This window comes from Condylura cristata, unplaced genomic scaffold (genome assembly GCF_000260355.1).
Source record: "Condylura cristata isolate star-nosed mole 26May11 unplaced genomic scaffold, ConCri1.0 scaffold00004, whole genome shotgun sequence".
Classification (NCBI taxonomy): Eukaryota; Metazoa; Chordata; class Mammalia; order Eulipotyphla; family Talpidae; genus Condylura; species Condylura cristata.
This window is the reverse complement of record NW_004567105.1, coordinates 16,048,760-16,055,374: the sequence shown is the minus strand read 5'-3', so window position 1 is coordinate 16,055,374 and position 6,615 is coordinate 16,048,760. Positions and strand designations below refer to the sequence as shown.

The 6,615-nt window shown below is 45.6% G+C and overlaps 1 protein-coding gene across 1 annotated transcript in view; it reads left to right on the top strand.

Annotated features, from left to right (window-relative positions):
- The window catches only part of PLXNC1 (plexin C1), a gene marked incomplete at its 5' end in the record, with an annotated part of 137,266 nt that overhangs the window by 1,846 nt on the left and 128,805 nt on the right, over window positions 1-6,615 (top strand). The window lies entirely within an intron of this gene.

The following is a 6,615-nucleotide window of genomic DNA, read 5'->3' as shown; positions in this document are numbered from 1 at the left end:
AAACGGCAGCGGTCTCCCCGGGCCTCCTGGGGCAGCTCGGCTTGACTCCAGAGAGTGGCATTTCTTTGACTGGAAAAGATAGAGGCGGTTTAAGAGTCCAGTGGATGAAGATTGTGGGGCCATTGTGCACTTCTTGGAGGCTGTTTTCCTTCCAAGGCTGCTGGCACATCAACTCCACATATGGCTCCGGAGAGGGGAGCCTGCTGAGAGCCTCCTTTATAACTGGACAGAAATCAAAGAGCAGAAATGCAGGGCTACAGGTGTTGCCATTGTTTTGCTGTAAAATGCGTCAGAGGAAGGAGAGACATCTCCACTTGGAAAATGTGTTGTGTCACACATTTGTTGTATAACCACGCAGGGAAACACTGGCTCTAAGGTATATTCATGTGTGTGTAGAGACACTCCCACCCCACCCGCCCCTTATCCTGCACAGTGCATCTTACCAACTATTAGCCTTATTATCCAGGGAGAAGGAAAACAGGTCTTTTGCAAGGCCCCTTAGAATGGTCACTTGCTAGTTCCTCCTTGCCTGTCACTTGTGTGCTGGGACATGTTACCCCTTCACTTAGTTAATAGTATAATGTGTTTAAAAACATAAAGACTCCACATTGCTCCCTAAATGACTTAGCCTTGCTGTATACAATTTAATGTTTGAGAACTGTCTTTATTAGATCTTTATCATGCAATAGATCAAGCTTGGTAAAAATCATCCCCTTTTACTTCTCTATTGCAAAGCTAGCAAGTTCCGCCAAGTATTATTTAGTGTCAGGCTTTGGCCACACTTGGTCTCTGGGGTTAATGACAAGACCGGCTCAGAGGCCCACAGCAGGTAGTAACAGTGGCGGTCCAGGCTTTGCCATCTGACAGCTGTGTGCATGGGCAGAGCTAAAGCCTTTCCCTTGACTGCATCACACGCCCTTCTAAGCCCTGGAGGACTTAGTTTCTTTCCAAACCCAGCAGGCAGCCTGAATGCGCTCAGAATCTGTGTTTTGGCTTGATCAGGTATTCCTACTTGCATTGGGACGAGAAGGCTGGAAGGAGAAGTTAGTGGTTTATCCATCTTCATGGGAGCTTCTAGGAGAGAGGGGTCCCTAGGAAAGCAAGCAAGGGACAGATACATGCTGCCAGGAATCTGCAATTGGAAAAATAAATAAAGTAGGTCCCTCCACAGCATTTCTTGCTGCTGTTATTTGTCAAGAACTCCCAGTGTGCTCAGAGCTGTGTATTCAGAAAGGCAGGGTCTCCTACCCGGCTTCTCACCCCCCTCCCTCCCCCAGCTTGTCATCCAAGTTAAATAATATACTCTGGTTCAAACAAAAGCTTGTCATGGCTGCACAGGTGGGAGCTTGGAGTTTTGCTTTTTTTCCCCATTCAAGTAAATTCCTTGCTGCTAGTATGCATTTAAAAGCCTTAATGGAATCGAATTACAAGAGGGATTTGAATGAAAAAAGGTGGTAGTTTTGATGAAAAAGTTGACAGTTTTCTAACCTATTAAATACGCAGATAAGATACTTCATCTAGTGGATAGTTGTTCTCCTGGGAGTGTCAACAATGCTGGGTGCCAAGGTTTTCGCTAGGGAAACGACAATAGCAGGCTTCCCCAGTTAACGGGGTCATGGGATCAGTGTGCCCCCAGTTGTCACTCAGAAGAATGATGTCATTTGCTTGCATTTGTTCTACATTTTTATTTTCAGGTTTTGAATGTGTGTTTGGGAAAAGACATGCTGAATTATAGGTGCCTGAAACAGGAGATGGACTTGAAACACTCTAGAGGGAGCCTCAATAGATTCCTACAGTGATTTCTTCAGAGCAGACACGGGCATTGTAGCAGTAATCCACAGGCAGTGAGGCACTGGGACAGGCTTTGCCTGCCTACTGGGTGACTCGCTCTTATTTTCCTTTTCAATCAACCATGGGTGGCGAAGTGACAGGGTGACTGGGTTGCATTTCTTGTTTTCTCTCCTTATCGCTGGTCAGCTGGTTCTCCTCCCCTTCAGCTTCTTCTGCTGAAGATTAATTTATGAGATGTTTGTGTAGTGAGTGTGCACTCAGCTGTTTACACACTGGGCCATTACTTTTTCTGCTTCAGCACCAACTTTGATCCCCATTCACCACCACAGCAGGTTCAGTTCAGTAGGCAGCACACGAGGCAGGCAGCTGCAGTCCCTCTAATAATTCGTATTTACACAGCATTTTCCATTTACTCTCTTTTGAGCCCCTCATTAAATCCCAAGTTGATTGTATGAGGAGGATTCCCATTTTCTAGATCAGGAAGCTCAAGGTCAGCTAAGCAGGATAACAAGCAGCCAGCCCTCCAGCTTAACCTTGTGTGTTAGTATTTACTTCTGTATTTTTTTTTTTTTTTTGCTACTCGGCTGCATCTCAAACTTTCCCTCAAAATTTCCTAATTAAAGAAACAACAAACAACCTTCCCTCAGATGTGGGGTTGAGGCTAGTGATTTCCCCTTGAGTGTGCTTTAAAGCTCTATGCAATTTTGTTTCTGTCTGTTCTCTGTGTTTGGTCAATATGTGAATGTTTTAAATTATGTTCAAGGTAATTCATTTAATTTCTATCCCCAAATTCCTGCAGCCTCCACCCAACCAGAGCTACTGATGGAAGAGTATTTGTACCCAGGCTTTTTGATTGCCATGATTGAGATCAAGGCTGCTGGTGGTTGAAACATGGCAGCTCATCCCTCTGTATACACTAAGGGTGGTATGTTTTCTTGTAGGGTTGACCAAAGGACTGAATTTTCTAAATCATTCTACCCGTTCTGGGGAAATATACCCCCTTCTTCCACAACCACATAATTCCAAAGTCTGACATAATTGAACGGCCAAGCAAACAACTAAAAATGCTCACTTGCTCACCCACAGACAGTAACACAAGACACTCCTAGCTACCTCACGTGGAAGTAGGGCCCAGAACCACCCTTAGTGGAGTCCGTTGACTTCAGTCCACTTCTGCTCTGACCCCACCATGCCATTTTCTAGTCTGTAGACTAGAGGATGGATTTTACTTATTACATGCATCTGATAGGCAAGGGTAGGTTTTCTTTTTTATAGGTCTGTGTATCTGGCTACTGTAGTTGCCTCTGGAGGGCTGCGTTTCTGGGCAGTTCACTTCTGGGCTTTGTTGTCAGTCTTTATATTCAGACTTCCAAACATCCTCAGACCTGAGGGGCTTCAAGGGACTTTTTGTTCTTGAATGCAAAGTAGCTCCTAAACTAAATCCAGAGATTGCAGCCTATTAAATCTTGGTTACAGACACTCTTGTCTGATTAATTGCAACCACAATTACAATGTACACTCCCAAGAGGTCAGAAACCTTGGAACATTGTTTTCTTCAGATCCAGAGTACCTAGCATAGTATCTGTATAGAACTAGGTCTTGACAGATACGTGCTCAATGCATAAATGAAGGTCTTTAAGAATCTTGTTGGGATTGTTTTGTGCACTTAGCAACAGCACTTGCCTACGTCTGGCCACCTCCCTTAAAGATTGCTTTTGTCTTAATAATGTCTGATATGTCAGAGTCTCTTTATTCCCTCTCTGGACTATCTGGCATTCTCTGCTCCTTGGGCTTTTCCAAGTCATTGGGCTTTTCCCATTCATTGGGCTAACTGGGCTTGTGGTCTTGCCATCTTGGGGGTTACCTCTGACCGTAGAAGCCCAGAATGATCGGAACTTGTGTACTTTAATAATGTCCATGGTCAGTGTCTTAGTGACAAGAGGAAAGTGATCCATACAGTGTGTTCTCTGGACCAGCAGCATCAGCGTTACCTGGGCACTTGCTAGAGATACATATTCATAGGCTCCCATCAGATTTACTGAATCAGAAACTCAGGGTGGGGGTAGGACTGGCAATCTGTTTTTATACTCCCTCCAGGTGACTCTAATATAGCTCAGGTTTGAGAACTGCTGCTGTAAAGGAGGCACAATTTTCCTGTATTCTGCTGAAGCACCTGGTCCCAATTTTTCCCACTGCATTTTACTTATGGCCATATAAGGTAAACAACTCATTCCACTACATTTCTTATTCTTCTACTTGCTTAAAGAAATACCTAGAATCTTCTAAAGCCTCACCATATTGAACTTAAAATCTGAATCTCAAGAGCCTAGAGATCAGAGTTTAATGATCTCTTTCACTCTTGCATATAGCAATCCATTTGCATTGCATTGCAAGATGGGGAGGGTGGGTCAGGGGTTCTAGACTGTTCCACTCTTCTGTTAACCTGAACCAATTTTATAAATCAAAATGCCTGAACCAATTCTATAAATCAAAATTCTCTCTGAGGGTTACCCTTCACAACATCAGTCCTGACACCAATTTCTAGCTTAGGCACAATTGGTTGTATGAAGCAAAGATTTACATAAGTACGGTCAGATAAGGGCACAGGGCTTCATATAAGGGGGTGGGTTTAGATGTGGAATTACATAGAAATCTAGCAATGAGAGCAGTTCTGTGTGGTGGTTACATGTATGAACTTGGAAGTCTCGGTCACCTGGGATCAAACTTGCCACCTTCCACTTGTGCGGTCTTGGGAAAATGGTCCTTTCTCATAGTCTGCTCATCTCTAAGTGGGGTTCTTATTTGCTTCATAGGATCATTGTGCAGACTGATGAATTAATATGTGTAGGATGGACACGACTTGGCCTGTAGTAAGTGTGTGTCTGCATTTACTGACACCACCATCATGATTATTAGCCGTAATAGGACAGTGCTTCCTGATGTGGTCGGGGTGGACCCAAGGCAGCCTGAAGGAGCTCTGTGGTGGGAAGTGATGGACACTTACTCGAAAATGGCACAACCAACATGACTTAGCACAGCTGCTTCCTTTAATCCTGCTACTAAAAGGCCAGTCTGCTCCCTCAAACATCTGCCCCCACCAGAATGTGCTGCACCCTGCTGTGAGTCCCTCTTTGCCTCTCAGCAGCATCTGACTTTGGTTTTGGCTGCCCACTATTTTGTTCAGATTACCAGGAAAGAGAGAGAACTGGATCCAGCTCTCTTTCTCACACCAAGTTAGAGACCTACTGCAGGTAGGGGTTTGTTGTCTCTATGGCAGATACGGCCACCTGTTCCAACCAGAAGGGGCTTGAGCATGATGGCCCCCAGTAGGCAGGGTGAGCAGGTCCCTCAGAGTGGAGTGGTGGCAGAGGCATACTGTGACCTTCGTGCTGATTGCAGCAGCCAGAACCATCTCTACCCCCTTCAAGCTTCGTGCTGGACCCCCGCCTTCCCTGACCGTCATGGCACATAGCTGATGAAGTCTGAGCCTGAGCTGGGAAATCCTAGTCAGCTGTAGGCCAGTTTGTAGGCATCATCGGTCTTAAACCTGCCTGTCAGCGTAGGGACATGGTGTTGTCAGTTGTTTTAATGGAATGTGTGCCTACTTTTTCTTAGTTTTAATTTTCTTTCTTGATGACTATGCTAATTTTTATTTACCACAAAAGTGAATAGCCTTATAACTTTGTGTCTGTTTGTGCAGTTGTCTTTCATATTGGTTTGGTCATCTACCCAGTAGTTAACTCTGACGTCATAAAGAGGACTTGATCTCAGCACTCCCACAGCCCTACCACTGGCCCACGCTGGGATCTGGGATCTGGGATCCCATGCAGGGATCTGTGGACTTTTACTATGACATTCAGAGCATCAATATTTTAGACTTGATGTAGACCATGTGCAGTCTCTGGCCCTTGCTCAGCTCTGCTGCTGTTGTGTGAAAGGAGCCACAGACAACAGGAACAGATTAACCTTTTTCAGCCTGTGCATGCTGAATGGGGATTCTGTTCGCTCCGTAGGCTCATGGGCTGCAAATGAAGAGGTGAGGTGACATGCCAATCACACCTGATGGACAGGAAGTCTGAATGTCAGGGTTTTCTCTTGGAATGAGGTCTTCTTTTTTTGATTTTTTTTCAACCATTTGATTTATTCTAAAGACTTATTTATGCGTACAGTACTGGAGTACAGGCCAGAGGTGCAGGGGGCAGTGAGAGGATTCACCAGAGACAGTGGGGAGCAGAACAGGCCCACTGAGGTAGTACACTGCTGAGGGGAACAGCGGGTGGGTCAGGAGGAAAATGCCGCGCCATGTGGGTCAGCTCCCTGGCCTCCTTGGTGGCACAGTGGTTTTTAAAGTGCAGCACTACGAGGCTAGCCAAAGCCGCTTCAACATGGCTTTTTCAACCATTTTAAAATATGAAACTGTGCGCCCTCCCTGGTGGCGCAGCAGGTTAAAGTGCAGCACCGCAAGCTGGCCACAGCTGCATCCGTGCCAATTCCATTCCAGCCCCAGAGGTGACCCACATGGCGTGGCAGACCTCTCCTGACCTGCCCGCTGCTCCCCTCAGCAGTGTGCTTCGTTGATCTGCCTGTTCTGCTCCCCGCTCTGTCTCTGGTGAATCCTCTCACTAGCCCTGCACCCCAGTTCTGTATGCATAAATAAATACATCTTATATATATATATGGGCTATTAGTAAGGACAGGATGTGGGGCACATTTGGCCCCAAAGTGGTAGTTTGCTGAACCCCTGCTGTTCTAGACAGTGAGTAAAGGAAACTTCCATAACTTAGTGAGGCAGAAGTTGTAAGAGAGATTTAGCAAAAAGATTTA